The 18,527-nt window shown below is 40.7% G+C and overlaps 1 protein-coding gene and 1 non-coding gene across 2 annotated transcripts in view; one reads left to right on the top strand and one right to left on the bottom strand.

Annotated features, from left to right (window-relative positions):
• The window catches only part of IGF2BP3 (insulin like growth factor 2 mRNA binding protein 3), a 138,436-nt gene that overhangs the window by 46,899 nt on the left and 73,010 nt on the right, over positions 1-18,527 (top strand). The gene's annotated exons all lie outside the window — the stretch shown is intronic.
• On the bottom strand, positions 13,688-13,795 carry LOC113618632 (U6 spliceosomal RNA). Its single transcript, XR_003432066.1, has one exon. It is a non-coding gene; the product is annotated as a U6 spliceosomal RNA (small nuclear RNA).

Raw genomic sequence — 18,527 nt, 5'->3', positions numbered from 1 at the left:
TTCACCACAGTCCCATGTCCCCATTTTACAGATGAGGCAGCTGAGGTCAGAGAGGTGAAGTAACTTGCCCAGGGTCATGCAGCTGGAAAGTGGTAGAGTTTCTGCTCTTAATCAGGTTACTCAAACAGAACACTTCCCCTGAAAGGTAAGTTTCTATTTCTTAAAATTATCATCATTTATTTGCTTTCACCATGCCCCTGAAGGCTGGACAGTGAACCCAATAGAAACTGGATCCTCCCTAGGTCTGGAGGAAATATGTGGTTATGAGTGATGAATGGGCTTGGACAGGTTATTTGCGGAAGTTATTGGTAAACTGTTCCATTTAGAGAACCGAGGGTGGTAGAGTTCTTCATGCATCGTTGCTCTGGGATGGGTCAGGCTTTGCTTCATGAGAGATGAGCTGGTGCAAGGGGTTTGGAGAATACCAGTATTTCCCTGTGACCCCTAGGTGAGTGGTGCACACGGCACGTATTTCTGCTCCTAATCTGCTGTCTCCCCGTGTTTACCATGCCCTTGCACTCAATGCCTGGACTTGTGTCCTGTGCTTTATAGTTCTTCTGGGATGGTCATCTCAAAGATCTCTATGCCCTTTATTTAAACTTTTTATTATGGAAAATATCAGACATAAACAAAAAGAAAGGCTAATATAATGACACTCAGTTTCAACCATTATCAATATATAGCCAGTCTCTTTTCTTTTTAATAACGCTAACCTCTTCAACCTTTCCCAGACTACTGTACATAAAGTACATCCTAGACATCACGTCACTTAATTCAGTAAATACTGAATGCATCCCTAAAAGTTAAATGTCTCCAAATTAGTTTGCTAGGGCTGCTGAACAAAGCACCACAAACTGGGTGGCTTAAACAACAAACTTTTAATCTCGTAGTTCTGGAGGCTAGAAGTCTGATAACAAGATGTCAGCACATTGGGTTCCTGCTGAGGGCTGTGAGAGAAAGATTTGTTTGAGGCCTCTCTCTCTCTGGGTAGTTCCTTGGTTTGCGACAGTGTAAATCCACCCTTCATGTGGTGTTGCTGCTGTGTGTGTCTGTGTCCAAATTTCTCCTTTTTATAAGGACACCAGCTCTACTGGATTAGGGACCACCCTAATGACCTTGACTACCTCTGTAAAGACCCTGTCTCCAAATATAGTCGAGCTGTGGTGCTAGGAATTAAGACTCCGTTCTGTGAATTTTGGGGAAGACACAGTTCAACCCATAACAGTCTCTTTAAAAAATAAATGTATTAAATGAATAGTAACTCTCACATATCAAATCTAATCATTCATATTTCCTTGATTATCTTTTTTAAAAAAACTATTTGAGTCAGGATCCAAATAAGATATTTTTCAAGACTTTTAATCAATAGGTATGTCTTTTTTTTTTGGGTGCGGGGGAGGGTGTAGTGTATTTGTTGAAGTTGGTTTATTCTGCAGAATGTTCCCCATTCTTACTTTGCTGAACTACATCCATGTGTGGTGACTTACCATGTTCCTCTGACCCTTGTGGGACTTGGATTAGACTCAAGTTCACTTTTGGTTTGTTTGCACAAGACAAAGTAATAGGTGGTGCTGTATTCTTATATCAGGAGGTCCATAATGCCTGTCTTTGGGTTATGAAATGCCATTGATCATTGCTTAGATTCATTATCGTGTGGCTGCAGGATGGTAATACTCTAATTCTACAATTTCTTCATGTATTAGTCAGAATGCTAATGTTTGTAAAGAGGAACTTGTCCTTTCAAGCTGTTGAATTACTCTACTGAAGTACAGTTTGTGTAAGAGAGATAGGAAAAATACTTGATTCTTTCCACTTATTTACTACCTTATAAATATTGGGTGCCTTGGCATCCTACAAGGGTAACCAATGAGTTGTTTTTGTTTTGGAATCAATGAGTTTTTGTGTAACTATGAGCTAATGAGTTTAAACACACTTGGGTTTCAGAATTACTGGAAGCATTCTTTTTTAAATTATTTATTTATTTATTTTTGGCCACGTTGGGTCTTCATTGTTGCATGCGGGCTTTCTCTAGTTGCAGCGAGTGGGGCTGCTCTTCGTTGCAGTGTGTGGGCTTCTCGTTGCAGTGGCTTCTCTTGTTGCGGAGCATGGGCTCTAGGCTCGCGGGCTTCAGTAGTTGTGTCACATGGGCTCAGGAGTTGTGGCGCACAGGCTCTAGAGCACAGGCTCGGTAGTTGTGGTGCACGGGCTTAGTTGCTGTGTGGCATGTGGGATCTTCCCGGATCAGGGCTCGAAACCGTGTCCCCTGCATTGGCAGGCAGATTCTTAACCACGGCGCCACCAATGCAGTGCCTGGAATCATTCTTATTGATACTGAAATTATCCGCTCCTGAGAGGCCTGTCCTTTTGATGCTTCCTCAATAGTCGATAGCTTCCCTGATGGTTGGTTTAAGAAATTCCAGGTTTGTCACGTACATTTCCTGTTTCAAGGGGTGGAATCGGCCCTTTCTTCAAAAAGCCTGCTTTCTTGGGAAATGGTATTTAGAGATCACAGTGTGATCGTGCTCCTCCTGGGACTACGTGTGTTGGTATTTCCTTGGTTGTTCATTTTCTTTCTTTTTTAAAAATACTAATTAATCAGTTAATTAATTGGCTGCGCCACATCTTAGTTGTGGCGTGCGGGATATTCGTTGCTGTGTACGGGATCTTTTAGTTGTGGCGTGCGGGATATTCGTTGCTGTGTACGGGATCTTTTAGTTGTGGCGTGCGGGATATTCGTTGCTGTGTGCGGGATCTTTTAGTTGCGGCATGCGGGATCTAGTTCCCTGACCAGGGATTGAACCTGGGCCCCCTGCACTGGAAGCGCAGAGTCTGGACCACCAGGGAAGTCCCGGTTGTTCATTTTCTTTGCAGCATTTATGCCCTCAGTTCCTTTCCCTGCTGGTTTTAGTCATGGTTACTCTTGTGTATTATTCCCCAACATGTGCTTCTCCATTCTTAAATGTGAACAAATCTGTGCACCCTTTGTTTTTCCTCTCTTAGAAGTTCCATTTGTTCCTACTGTTTTTGTTTTCTACTTGGAAGCAAGCATTCACTTGAATACCCATTGAATTTAAGGTGTCTAAAACCGATTTTTTTGCCTCTCGAATCATCGCTTTGCTTTCTCTGTGAAATTTAATATGACTTAGGTCATGTGGGCTTAGCCTTGAGGTTATCCTTCACTTTCCTCCCTTTTGCTCTCTGGCCACAGGACACCCGGTGTCCTTAAGGTCCCCCCACCCCACCCCATGCTGCCTTTGGTGCGCTTTCCTGTACCCATGGCCACCACCCTGTAGAGGAGTCAGTCGTACATCAACCAATTAAAGCATCTCACCAGCTGTAAATGGGAAAAACAGCCTATAGGCACAACCAGCCTATGGAGGGGTGGCCATGGAGGGCTACTGTTGTGTGTTCTCAAGCTTTAAAATCATCTTTAGGGGTGCCTGAGCACTAATTTTAAGATTCTGTGTTAGTGCCAAGTTGTGAAATTGCTCTTTCAATTTCATAATCTGCAAATGAGTCCTGTAACTCTTCAAATGAAAACAATTGGTCCTTTCTGTCTGAATTACATTAAACTATCCACAACCACAAACAGATTACTTATGGTTGTAAATAGGAAAGGTCATAAAAAAAGAGGTTTTTGGTTTCAGCAGTATTCACTTGAAGTCATGGGAGATTAAAGAAGAAATAATTGGTAAATCTCTGTTTCTGGCTTTTTTTTTTTTTTTTTTTTGACTTAAACAAGAGAAGCTTATTCTCTCACAGTTCTGGAGTCTGGAAGTCCAAGATCAAGGTGTCAACAGGATTGGATTCTTGCCTTTCTCTGGCTTTCAGGTGACTGCCTTCTCACTGTGTCCTCACATGGCCTATCCTCTGTGTGCACAGAGCCCCGTGTCTCTTTCTCTCTCTCTCTTTTTTTTTTAATTGGAGTAAAATTGTTTTACAATGTTGTGTTAGTTTCTGCTGTACAATGAAGTGAATCAGCTGTATGTATACCTATATCCCCTCCCTCTTGGACCTCCTTCCCACCCCATGCCACCCATCTAGATAGTCACAAAGCACCAATCTGTTTCTGTTTAGATTGGCGATTAGGAATACGTGCGATCCCATGAATAAAGACTGAGAGGAAAAGAAGTTAACTACTAGTGGGTGGGAGATAGTGTAGTAGTTATCCAGATTTCAGTGCTCCATGGCCAAACAGCCAAAGTGACTTTTAAAAAACTTTAAACATTTTTAAACTTTAAATCTTTTTTCTGCACATGATCCAGTAGATCTTTGTTTTAAACTCTCAAGAGCCTTAAAAATACTTACCCTTGTTCTTTTCTGTGCAAAATGGTAACCTAAGTGTGAAGTAAGAGCCTTGTCGGCCTGATTGAGAACATCGAGAGAGAGGACCTTTGTCGTTTTCATTGACAGCATTTCTGATATCAGATACATGGTGTCTTCTCCAATACCACTTCTCTGACCCTCCAGCAACAACTAGGTGTCCTGCAATTCAATTCAATTCTGATGCTAACTATCGGATTTAGTGTCAGATGCCACAGGTTAAGGGTTCTGTCTCGCAGGACTGCCCTCGTTTCAGGTGCCAGGTGCAGTGGGATGCCAAGTCTCCTCACCTTTTTGCCTGGCTGACTATAAATCTGGATGGAGGGTCCCACAAGGCTCCCACTCCCCTTGGTAATTCACTAGAATGGCTCACAGAACTCAGGAAAAGTGCCTTACTTACTACTACTATAATTTACTATAAAGGGTACAACTCAGGAACAGCCAAGTGGAAGAGGTGCATAGGGTAAGGTATGGGAAAGGGGCGTGGAGCTTCCATGCCCTCTCCGTTGCCCATTCTCCCCACATTGCCGCATATTCACCAGCCCAGAAGCTCTCCGAACCCAGTCTTTTTAGGTTTCTATGGAGACTTCCGTACATATGTGTGATTGGTTAAATCACTGACCATTAGTGATTAATTCAGTCTCCAGCCCCTCTCTTCTTCCCAGACGTGGAGAAGTGAGGATGTAAGTTCCAAACCTCCAATTGTGCCTTAGTCTTTCTGACGACCAGACCTTCATCCTGAAGCTATCTAGGGGCCTACTGAGAGTTGCCTCGTCAGAATAAAAGACACTCTTGTCACTCCTATCATTCAGGAAACTATGGGATTTAGGAGCTCTGTCAGGAACCAGGGACAAAGACCAGATATGTATTTCTTATGCCACAGGAGACTATCTTATCCTCAGTGCCTGGCATCACTTGGCATAAAACTTTTCGAAGAATGAGTGGTAGAATAACAAGTCGAATTGTAATCATACACTTTATTCTAGAAGGGCATTCAGGTAATTTAGAAGAAGGCATTCATAAACCAAGTAGACTACGAAGTAGCACGAGCTGAAAAAGGAGGCCAAGAAAAAAAAAACACCCCCAAACAGAAAACAGACAAACAAACAAAAACTTTGGTGGGATCAAAGATGATTTAGGAATAAGGTTAAAAATCATCCTTGTGTCCTACACAGTACTTTGGGCTCTCCCTCCCCTTTCTCCGCTTCTTTCTCCTACCTCTTGCTACGGTTACCAGTTTATTATGAAGGATCCAAGTCAGGAATAGCCAAATGGAAGAGATGCATAGGGCAAAGTAGGGGGGAAACGGCATGGTGCTTCTTGCCCTCCTACATGCTTCCCTTTTCTCTCTCCCTCAACTTTTTTTTTCTTCCTGTTTTTGAAAGCACAGAAGTACATTTAAACAAAACAAAACTCCGAGTCCCACACTGAAGTTTTTGCTTCTTGTGACGCCTATTAGAGAGCAGCTGGACTGAATCAAATGTGAGTTTTGTTCTATTAACACTGTGATGTGTACAATAGTGGATCAAACTCAGTGGATATCAAAATGAGGTGTGAGTTAACCTATAATTTAATGGGACATTTGTGTCTCTCTCCCGCCCCCCCACAGTGAGGGTTTCTTCTTTAAACAATAGTGAAGGGAATTCCCTGGCGGTCCAGTGGTTAGGATTCGGCACTTTAACTGCGGTGTTCTGGGTTCAATCCCTGGTCAGGGAATTAAGATCCCACAAGCTGCATGGCGTGGCCAAAAAAATAAATAAACAAAAAACAAACGAACAAACGAAAACAATATTGAAAACTTCAGTTTAAGGAGAAAATGAGTCAACTATTTCAAAATACTGAAAAAATTAGAATGTTTAATTTACTCATATAAACCATTTAAGAACACACATAAAAGGACAACCCAGAAGGGCAAAAGTCAAGACACTAACAGTGGTGTGATAGGGTTGTAGGTAACTTTTATTTTTTTACCTTCTTCACAGGAGCTCTGTTTTCATCATTGAGACCCCTTTCCTTCTCTTTAAGGGAATTTAACTTAAATACTTTCATTGGAAACTCAGATTGAGTGTATTTTAAGGATGAATATAGGGCTCATTTGATAACCAAAATAGGGATAAGTTACTGAGTCCAAGAAGAAAATGGAGGGAAATAAGCCTGATTTTAAAGAAGAAGCTTTAAGATTGATGGTCAGGGACTTCCCTGGTGGTACAGTGGTTAAGAATCTGCCTGCCAATGAAGGGGACAGGGGTTCGAGCCCTGGTTGGGGAAGATCCCACATGCCGTGGAGCAGCTAAGCCCGTGTGCCACAACTACTGAGCCTGAGCTCTAGAACCCGCGAGCCACAACTACTGAGCCCACATGCCTAGAGCCCACGCTCTGCAACAAGAGAAGCCACCACAATGTGACGCGTGTGCACCTCAGTGAAGAGTAGCCCTGTCTCGCCGCAACTAGAGAAAGCCGTGTACAGCAATGAAGACCCAATGCAGTCAAAGATAAATAAAGTTATTAAAAAAAAAAAAGATTGATGGTCAGGAAAGCTTACAATACTCTGTCAGATACAGGTAAACTGCTAGATAGGAAATCTCTCTTAACATCCTTCAAAATAATTGAGTATTTAAATCCATTGAAAGTGGCATGCCATTCAGGTAAACTGGGGGCCCCTGATTTGTTCATCCTAGAAAAAGGGAGTCTTCAGGATTCAGACAGGACAGTATGTTATAGAGACTTGGGTTACAGGGTGAGGAAGATGTTAGTCTTGTTGTTTTTCTTTATGACTCTATCATGTTCTTTTTTTTTTTTTAAACATCTTTATTGGAGTATAATTGCTTTACAATGGTGTCTATCATGTTCTTGATGTCATCCTGCCGACTGGCTTATTATAAAAAAAGTATGGAATTAAATATGCTTGAAAATGGCCTTTTTGGGGGGTAGAAATTTCTTTGCGTTTTAACATGTATATATTTGTGTTCTGCCATCGCAGTCAGGATATAGGATAATCCTATTGCACCAAAAAAAACACCCCCATGGTAACCTTGGGGGTGTTTTACTTGCTGCCCCCACCAACAAATAAAGAGTTGGTGTGTGTCATATGATAAATATGTTTAACTTTATAAGAAACTGACAAACTCATCTCCAAAGTGGCTGTACCATTTTTACATTCCCACCAGTAATTTTTTTTAACATCTTTATTGGAGTATAATTGCTTTACAATGGTGTGTTAGTTTCTGCTTTACAACAAAGTGAATCAGTTATAAATATACATATGTTCCCATATCTCTTCCCTCTTGCATCTCCCTCCCTCCCACCCTACCTATCCCACCCCTCTAGGTGGTCACAAAGCACCGAGCTATCTCCCTGTGCCATGCGGCTGCTTCCCACTAGCTACCTATTTTACATTTGGTAGTGTATCTATCCCACCAGTAATTTTTGAGTGATCCAGATGGTCAGCATCATCACCAGCATTTGGTATTGTTGATGTTTTTTATTTTAGCTACTCTAATAGATGTGTAGTGGTATCTCATTTTGGTTTATTTACATTTCTGTAATGGCTAATGATGTTGAGCATTTTTTTTTTTTTTTTTTGCGGCACACAGGCCTCTCACTGTTGTGGCCTCTCCCGTTGCGGAGCACAGGCTCCGGACGTGCAGGCTCAGCGGCCATGGCTCACGGGCCCAGCCGCTCCGCAGCATGTGGGATCTTCCCAGACCGGGGCACGAACCCGTGTCCCCTGCATCGGCAGCTGGACTCTCAACCACTGCGCCACCTGTTGAGCATTTTTTCATGTACTAATTATCTTCTGCATATCCTCTTTGAAATGTCTGGTTACCTCTTTTGCTACTTAATTGGGTTGTTTTCTTATTATTGGGTTTTGAGAGTTCTTCATCTGTCATGGATACAAGTCTTTAGTCAACTATGTGATTTGCAGATATTTTCTCCTGATGAGTAATTCTTCCCATTCCCTTATCATTTTCTTTATCAGAACAAAAGTTTTAAACTTTAATGAAGTCCAATTTATTTATTTCGACCATCCCCCCTTTTTGTATAGTACTTTTGGTGTGTTGTCTAAAAACTGTACTTAAATCTAGCCTATGAAAGTTTTCTCCTGTTGTGAAGTTTTATAGCCTTATATTTTTTTTTTTTTAAATCTAAATTTATTTATTTTTGGCTGCGTTGGGTCATCGTTGCTGCACGCAGGCTTTCCCTAGGTGCGGCCAGAAGGGGCTACTATTCACTGCGGTGTGCAGGCTTCTCATTGTGGTAGCTTCTCTTGTTGCAGAGCACGGGCTCTAGGCGTGCGGGCTTCAGTAAGTAGTTGTGGCACGTGGGCTCAGTAGTTGTGGCTCGCAGGCTCTAGAGCACAGACTCAGCAGTTGTGGCGCACCGGCTTAGTTGCTCCATGGCATGTGGGATCTTCCCGGACCAGGGCTCAAACCCATGTCCCCTGCATTGGCAGGAGGGTTCTTAACCACTGCGCCACCAGGGAAGTCCCTAGCCTTATGTTTTACATTTATACCTATGATGCATTTTGTATTAATTTTTGTATAATGTGTGAGGCTTAGGCAGACACATTTTTTTTGCATATCGATGTCTAGTTAATCCAACACAGTGTGTTGAAAAGACTGTCCTTTCTCCATTGAATTGCCTTTGCATTTTTGTCACAAATCATTTGGCCATGTTTGTGTGAATATTTCTGGATTCTGTTTTGCTCCGTTGATTTATATGCTATCCCTTTGTCAATACTATACTTTCTTGGCAGCTGTGGCTTTAAATAGTAAGTCTTAAAATTGGGTAGTGTTATTCTTCTAACCTTATTCTTTTTCAAATTGTTATAGCTATTCTAGTTACTTTGCCTTTCCATATATATTTTAGAACCAGTTTTTCGTTCTAAAAATTCTGCTGGAAGTCAACAAGTCCTACATGTGTTTTGTGAGATTCATACCTATGTATTTAAATTGGGGGGGCCTGCTGTTATAAATGATTTTTTATTTTAAACTGTAAAGTACACATAAAATTCACTATACTAACCATTTTAAAGCATATTGTTCAGCAATGTTAAGTATATTTACATTGATGCTAAACTAATTAGTTCTAAAAGTTTAAAAAAAAATGTTATATTTTGTTGGCTGCTCTGCAAGGCTTGGGACTTTAGTTCCCTGAGCAGGGATTGAACCCGGGCCCTGGAAGTGAAAGCTCTGAGTCCTAACCCCTGGACCGCCAGGGAATTTCCCTAAAAGTTTGTTTTCTTAATAGATTGTGTGAAATTTTCTACTTAGACAATCATGTCATTGCAAGTTGGCATAGTTTCACTTCTTTTCCAATCTATATGCCTTTTGTTTCCTTTTCTTGCCTTGTTACACTGCCCGAGTTCTTTGAATGAGAGTAGACATCCTTGCCTTTTTCTTACCCTTTGTGAGAAAACATCCAGTCTTTGACCTTTAAGTAAAATGTTAGCTGTAGGGTTTTTGTAGATGCCCTTTATGTGGTTGAGGATATTATTTATATTCCTAGTTTGCTGACCGTCTTTATAATGAGTGAATGTTGGTTTGTGTCAAATGCTTTTTCTGCAAAAATTGATATGAGCATACATTTGTTTTAGGCTGTTACTACGATGGATTATATTGTTCTTCAAATATTGAACCAATCTTACATTCCTGTGATAAATTCCACTTGGTTGTGGCGTTTATTCTTTGAACATATTCCTTGATTCAGTTTGCTCACTTTTTGGTTGACAACTTACTGTATTTCTCTTGATGAGGGATATTTGTTTGTAGTTTTATTTTTTTGTGTTGTCTTTGACTTTGTTATCAGGGTAACAAACCCTCAAACTGTCTTGTGAAGTGCTTGCTTATGTGTTCTGGAAGAGGTTGTGCTGAGTTGGTGTTATTTCTTTAAACGTTTGATAGCATTTGCCAGTGAAACCACCTGAGCATAGAGATTTCTTCCTCAGAAGACTTTTTATTTTTTTTTTAGCTCAAATTCAGTCTTTGAAAATAGTTACAGGGCTTTTTTGGCTATTTTATCTTGCGTAGTTTTGGTGATTTGTAGTTTCTGAAAAATTGGTTCATTTCATCCAAGTTGTTGAATAGAGGTGCGTAAAGTTTTGCAGTATTCCCTCATTATGCTTTAATTGACTTGGGGTCTATAGTGTTATCTCCTCTGTTCCTGATATTGGTAGTTTGTGATCTCTTGCCCCCCCCCCGCCCCCCCTCTGTTTCCCTCTGTCTCTCTCATCATCTTTGTCAGTCTGGCCAGAGGTTTAATTTATTTATTTATGTTCCTCCAAAGAAACAGCATTTGGTTTCATTGATCTTTACCTTCTTTCTTTCTTTTCATTGATTTTGCTCTTCAGTATTTCATTTATTCTGCTTGTTTTGGGTTTATTTTGTGCTTCCTTTTGCTAGTTTTTTAAGTTGGAAGCTTGGGTTATTAATTGGAGACCTTTTTTTTCTAATGTAAACATATGATGCTATGAATTTCCCTTTAAAGCACTTAATCCCATAAATCTTGGTGTATTTTTAAAATTTTTGTTCAGTTCCAAATATTTTCTAATTTCCCTTGAGACTTCCTCTTTGACCTGTGGATTTTTTTTTTTTTTTTGGACTATGTAGTTTAAATTTCCAAATGATTGGAGATTTTCCAGTTATCTTTTTGTTATTAACTTCTAGTTTAATTCCATTATGGTTCGTAAACATACCTTATATGTTTATATTTCCTTAAAATCTGTTGATACCTGTTTTATATCTTTGTTTTAGACAGATACAGTATATCTTGGGAAATGTTTCATGTTGAGTAGAGTGTTTCTTTTAAGTTTTTTCTAGTCTCTACCTACTAGATACCAGCAGCTCCCTGCCTGCCCAAGTTGTGATTATCAACAATGTCAACAGACATTGTCAAATATCCTCTTGGGGACAACATAATCCCCAGTTGAGAACCACTTTCTGGTAAGTAATGTGTTATTTTTCTCTGGCTGCTTTCAAGGGTTTTTTTTGTTTTTGATTTTCAACAGTTAGTTTATGATATGTCTGGAGATAGATTTCTTTGGGTTTATCTTGTTTGAGGTTGTAAAGGGAAAGAACCCAGTTTTCCCCCTGTGTCGGGAGAAACCCAGTTCTTTCCTATTATGTGTTTTTTTTTCCTGTGTGTCTCCTTTATTACTCAGAACACTTCACTTCTGTCACTCTGGTCACCAATGTGTGGCGATGTTTCCCTTCAACAAGCAATTCTCTGCAACACCAGCTGGGTGTCCTACAATTTTAACTGAATTTTTAACACTTTCTACCTGGAGATAATGTTAGGTTCCACAGGTTAAGGGCCTGTAGCCTCAGTAGTCCCAGAAGACGACACCCTGCCCTTGCCTTGCATGTGTCAGTCACAAGCCTGGGTTATCATCACCTGTGCTTCTGACCAACCAGCTATAGATAGAAGGTTCCAAAGACCTCGCTCCTTGGGTTTGACTGATTTGCTAGAGTGGCTTACAAAACTGAGGGCAACATTCACTTACATTTACCAGTTTATTAAAGGATATAATAAAAAATACAGATGATTAGCCCAATGAGATATATATAAGGCGAGGTCTGGGAGAGTCCTGAGTGCAGGAACTTCTGTCCCTGTGGAGTTGGGGTACATCACCCTCCCTATGTGGATGTGTTCAGTCACCTTTAAGCTCTGTGAACCTCCTACTCTTGGGATTTTATGGAGGCTTCTTCTTGTAGGCATGATCAATTATTAACTCCATTTCCAGCGCCTCTCCCCTCTCTGGAGGACGGGGCACGGGGCTGAAAATTCCAGGCTTCTGATCATGGCTTGATCTTTCTGGTGACCAGCTCCCAACCAGGAGCCATCCAAGAACCTACCTAGAGTTTCCTCAGTAGAACAGGAGATACACCTAGTGCTCTTATCACTTAGGAAATTACAAGAATTTTAGGAGTTCTGTGCCAGGAAGAGGAGGGGTTGAGGCTGGGAGACCAATATATGTATTTTCTATTATCTCACAGGGGTTCACTGAACTTTTTCAATCTATAGGTTTATATCTTTTGCCAAATTTGGAGAATCTTCAGTAATCATATATATATTTTTTAACATCTTTATTGATGTATAATTGCTTTACAATGTTGTGTTAGTTTCTGCTGTATAACAAAGTGAATCAGCTATATGCATACATATATCCCCATATCCCCTCCCTCTTGTATCTCCCTCCCACCCTCCCTATCCCACCCCTCTAGGTGGTCACAAAGACGTGAGCTGATCTCCCTGTGCTATGCAGCTGCTTCCCACTAGCTATCTATTTTACATTTGGTAGTATACATAAGTCCATGCCACTCTCTCACTTTGTCCCAGCTTCCCCTTCCCCTTCCCTGTGTCCTCAGGTCCATTCTCTACGTGTGCATCTTTACTCCTGTCCTGCCCCTAGGTTCATGAGAACCATTTTTTTTTAGATTCCATATATATGTGTTAGCATACGGTATTTGTTTTTCTCTTTCTGACTTATTTCACTCTGTATGACAGACTCTGGGTCCATCCAACTCACTTCAAATAACTCAATTTTGTTTCTTTTTATGGCTGAATAATATTCCATTGTATATATGTGCCACATCTTCTTTATCCATTCATCTGTCGATGGACATTTAGGTTGCTTCCATGTCCTGGCTATTGTAAACAGAGCTGCAATGAACATTGTGGTACATGACTATTTTTGTGAATTATGGTTTTCTCAGGGTATGTGCCCAATAGTGGGATTGCTGGGTTATATGGTCGTTTTATATTTAGTTTTTTAAGGAACCTCCATACTGTTCTCCATAGTGGCTGTGTCAATTTACATTCCCACCAACAGTGCAAGAGGGTTCCCTTTTATCCACACCCTCTCCAGCATTTATTGTTTGTAGAGTTTTTGATGATGGCCATTCTGACCAGTGTGAGGTGATATCTCATCGTAGTTTTGATTTGCATTTCTCTAATGATTAATGATGTTGAGCATCCTTTCATGTGTTTGTTGGCAATCTGTATAACTTCTTTGGAGAAATGTCTATTTAGGTCTTCTGCCCATTTTTGGATTGGGTTGTTTGTTTTTTTGATACTGAGCTGCATGAGCTGCTTGTATATTTTGGAGATTAATCCTTTGTCAGTTGCTTCGTTTGCAAATATTTTCTCCCATCCTGAGGGTTGTCTTTTCATCTTGTTTATGGTTTCCTTTGCTATGCAAAAGCTTTTAAGTTTCATTAGGTCCCATTTGTTTATTTTTGTTTTTATTTCCATTTCTCTAGGAGGTGGGTCAAAAAGGATCTTGCTGTGATTTTTGTCATAGAGTGTTCTGCCTATGTTTTCCTCTAAGAGTTTTATAGTGTCTGGCCTTACATTTAGGTCTTTAGGAAATATGGAACGCTTCACGGATTTGTGTGTCATCCTTGAGCAGGGGCCATGCTGAGCTTGTCTGTATTGTTCCAATTTTTAGTATATGTGCTGCTGAAGTGAGCACTTCAGTAACCATTTATTCAAAGATATGTTCAGCAAGTGTTTTTCCTTTTTCCTGTCTTTCTGAGATACCGATAACGTAAATTAGGCTTTTGGTATTTTCCCACAGGGCTTTGAGCCTCTGTGCATTTTTTCTCTCAGTTGTTCAGATTGAATAATTGCTATTGATCTGTCTTCGTGAGCAGTGACAGTTTCCTTTGTTGTTTCCAGTCTGCTATTTTGTTCATCCAGTGAGTTTATTTAGGGTTATTGTGTTTTGGTTCTAAATTTTTATTTCTTTTATACCTACTGTTTCTTGGACATTTTCTTTCTGCTCTTTTCAAGAGTGCTCACCCTTTGTGGAACATTTTTATAATAGTTTCTTTAAAGTCTGTCAGATAATTCCAACATCTTTGTCATTCTTGGCATTTGCATTTGTTGATTGCCTCATCCCCTATGAGTTGAGATTTTCCTAGCTCTTTATATAAGTAATTTTGGATTGTACCTTGAACATTTTGAATATAATATTATGAGACTCTGGATCTTGGTTCAAACCCTATGGAGAATGTTGATAATTTCATTTTAGAATACAGTTTGACCCAATTGGCTTCAGGCTGCAAGTTGCAGCCGGCCTTCTGTGAATTATGGTTCCAATTTCACTTCATTTTTGAAGCCTTTGAAGTACTCTTTGGCTCTGTCTCCTGTGTGTAGTAGCACTCAGTGGGTGGCCAGTTTGGGACCTGGGTGATGATCTCTCCCATGGTTCTGCTCTCAAAGTCTTGGGTATGCTGTTTGTTTTCTGATGCAAGCATGTGCATATTGGAGCTAAATCCAGGATTTCCTAAACAGCTTCATGCAGTTGCTTTCCTGAGCTCCTCCCTTTGCATGATCTGATTAGTACTTTGATTCTCAAGGGCTTCTCTTTCTGGTTTTTCAGCCAGAAAAGATAGGGCCTTGGTTACCCTGCTTGGTTGTACACTTCTCATGACTGCACTCATGTCTGGGGCTAAGTGGCAGGAAGACAGGGGCAAAAAAGCAATAAGATTCAACCCACCCCCTTGGAACCATAGTTCTTCCCCTTCATCAGAGTTTTAGGTACCCCTTTCCTGCTCTTCAAGCCAGAGCTGCAGGACTTCTCCTCGAGTTCTGTCTGTGCTCAGTAACAATTTCCAAGTGTTTGTTTGTTTGTTTGCGGTATGCGGGCCTCTCACTGTTGTGGCCTCTCCCATTGCAGAGCACAGGCTCCGGATGCGCAGGCGCAGCGGCCATGGCTCACAGGTCCCGGACCGGGGCACGAATCCGTGTCCCCTGCATCGGCAGGCAGACTCTCAACCACTACGCCACCAGGGAAGCCCCAATTTCCAAGTTTTAAACTGCCCCAAGTCCAGGCTGGGGCATACCAGAGGGAAGAAGGGCAGAATAAATCATCTCACGTTTGGTGGTACTTTAAATTCCCCGCTCCACCTGCTATCATCTACTTTTCTTTTTTTTAAAACATAAATTTATTTATTTTTAAGTTTATTTTTGGCTGCGTTGGGTCTTCGTTGCGGTGTGTGGGCTTCCCATTGTGTGGTGGCTTCTCTTGCTGTGGAGCACGGGCTCTAGGCGCGTGGGCTTCAGTAGTTGTGGCTCGCGAGCTCTAGAGTGCAGGCTCAGTAGTTGTGCACAGGCTTAGTTGCTCCACGGCATGTGGGGTCTTTCTGGACCAGGGCTGGAACTCGTGTCCCCTGCATTGGCAGGCAGATTCTTAACCACTGTGCCACCAGGGAAGTCCCTTATATACTTTTCAGAGTCTTCAAATAGTTGCGTCATACATTCTGTCCAGATTTTATCCTCATTCCATGGGAGAAACAGGGTAGACTATCCCCACTCAGTTTATAGTTTTCTTGTTACTTTGAAATTTCAAGAGGTTAAATTATCTCTTGAGAAATAAATGATATTGAATCATTTATTTCTTAAGAATAGAGTAACTATTAAGTAACTTGCTTTAAGGGTTTTTTTTTTTTTTTTCTCATAGGTAACCCTTGGTTGAATTAAGGCTGAGCAGGCACTTAGCTATCATTTACAAAAAGAAGCTTGTATTCAAACTGTCCATGTGATCCAGTACTGGAGATGTGTGTGTAAGGCTAAAAGAGAGATAATTTCACATTTAAATTTATAAAAGCCTTCCCCTTTTGCTCTTTTCCTATAGCTTCCCACCTCTGACATGAATGAACAAAATATTCAGGGTTAACGTGGGGGAGGGAGAAGTCCCCAGGCAGGGGGTTTAGAACAGTCAACCAAGTGGGAATGGCAGGGCACTCTTCATCCTGTTGCTAATTTTAGCAGCAGCAGCCAGAGAGGCAGGGTTGCCTCAGTCCTCGAGGTATTTTTTTCCCTTTTGTATTTTTGTATTGCTGAATGGCCTACTTGGTCTTACCCAAAAATACAATCTTACTATTTAGAGTTACTCTCATGTGGGGATGAGAAAGGCTGTAATTTTCTGGGGTCTTCCCTAGATGTGTAGTATACATGCACTGACATCTTCTCAGGATTCCTCAGTTGTTGGTTCTTACACACAAAAGGAGGTGTTCAGTAAGTATTAGTTGAACCGATGAAGTCATATGATGCTTTTCAGAACATGACCATAACCCAAATAGAGATCAGTGTTCATCTTGATAGATTCTTTCTTGGTCTAATGTTGTTTTGTGTTACACTTCCTCCATGTACAAGTATGTGTAAAAAGAGTTAAAATCGTTTAATTAGCTTAGTTGGATTGATGGTAGTGAATTGATATTTCAGTCTTTTTTCTTTTTAACAAGTCCTATATTTGATTTGTCCATTTTCACTCATTTTTAGGCTCACAATTACATTCCTAGCTCTTATTCCCCTCTTTTCTTTACTACTCTGCCTTTAAGTTTTAGATCAGCTTAATAGCATACCCGTGGGGAGTCCTGACCATGGGCAGGACAGGATGCTAAACTCTTCAGAAGGAGTCTCATTTGATTCATCCAGCCAACCCTAGATACCGAAAGGAAATAGTGCTATCCTGACTTTAGGGAGTGGAGGGGAGGTAGCTGAGAACTGGAGAGACTTGCCTAGGTTTTACAGCTAACATTGGATGAGTGGAATTCAGACCTGGCAACCTGACCCTAAAGCCCCCTTTTTAAACTGCAGTAGTTTTGTCATCTCATATGTAAAAATAAGAATGTGACCTCTCACTTCCCCTGCAAGTCTATTTATGACTTGCAACACTAACTTCATCAGTATGTTTTTATTTAGATATACTGTAATTTCTTACTATGTTTGACCTATAATGAACACTGAGATATTTACATAAAGAGACTTGCATTTTCAACTCTCAGACCTGCACCCTCTTTTTGGTTGTTTGCTTGCTTGCTTTTATTGCTTATTTTATTTTTTTTGGCCGCACCGTACGGCCTGTGGGATCTTAGTTCCCCGATCAGGGATTGAAACTGGGTCGGCGGCAGTGAAAGCCCGAGTCTTAACCACTGGAACACCAGGGAATTCCCCTGCATCCTCTTTTTAACAAACATTTTCTAATGTCCCAATTACAGTCCTGAAGTGAAATTCACAGAAAATATAATTATATATGTATTTAAATCTTTAAAATTAAAATTTAAAAATCAATATAATGTCCTAGACATACCAGAAAGAAGAAATAAAAGGGAATTCGTTTATACAAAGTAATTTTTCAGTACATAAACACTTGGGCATGACCAGAGCTTGAGGCACAGTGAAATAATCAAGTACTTGTACAGTACTTGTATTATTATAGAATAATCCTCAGCAGACCAGTACTGGTGCTAATAATATACAGGTATGACATGGGTGACTCGACGTTGTGTTGCTCTCAGTTAAGTGGTTTTCTATAGTGGTGATAAGCAGGTCAAAATATAATTGTATATTGATTTACATGGTGGTTGCAGTTTTGGAAGATAGAATATATATTAAAACTGAGCAATAAATACTAAGGGTATATGCTCAGAAAAAATGGGCTTTTTATGTATATATATGTCAAGGACCTTGAAGAGCTGTGCAGGGCTGGGGTGCCTCCGCTGTGTGAGGCTGTCCTGCACAAATCAGGATGTGTGACATATCTGGTCTCTGCCCGTCCAGTGTTCGTGAGGCCCTCTTCCCCCACCCCAAAGGACCCACAGCTTTCTAAAACCACCCCCGAAGTGGTCAGGTTTTCTCCACTGAGAATTACTGCTCTAGGTTATTCCTTCCCCAGCTTCATGGAAGGATGAGTTTTCTGTTTGTTTGTTTTATTGTTTTGTATTTTGGCCACACTGTGTGGTATGTGGGATCTTACGTTCCCCAACCAGGGATCGAGCACAGGTCCCCTACATTGGGAGCGTGGAGTCTTAACCACTGGACTGCCAGAGAAGTCCCAAGGATGAGGTTTTTAAATTTCTAATCAATCACTGACATTTTATAAAATGCAAAATTTGTTAGAAAAATGAAATTCTAAAGTCAGTCAAAAACACAAGTCCTGGTCTTTATTCTTAGATTTAGCAGACATAAAATTCCTGGCAATCTGCCATAAAAATTTCTTCCTTTCTCTCTCTCACTCTTTCTCCCTCCCTCCCTCTCTCTCTCCCCCCCCTTCCTTCCCTCCTTCTTTCTTCCTTCCTTTCTTTTTCTCTCTCTTTCTTTCTCCCTTTCTCTGTCTCTCTCTTTCACTTTCTCTTTCTTTCTTTCTTTCTTTCTTTCTTTCTTTCTTTCTTTCTTTCTTTCTTTCTTTCTTTCTTTCT

This window comes from Aethalodelphis obliquidens, unplaced genomic scaffold (assembly GCF_003676395.1).
Source record: "Aethalodelphis obliquidens isolate GAN/ISIS:26980383/991018 unplaced genomic scaffold, ASM367639v1 scaffold5, whole genome shotgun sequence".
NCBI classification, from domain to species: Eukaryota; Metazoa; Chordata; class Mammalia; order Artiodactyla; family Delphinidae; genus Aethalodelphis; species Aethalodelphis obliquidens.
Note: the sequence above shows the minus strand (reverse complement) of the source record. Positions and strands in the feature narration are given on the sequence as shown.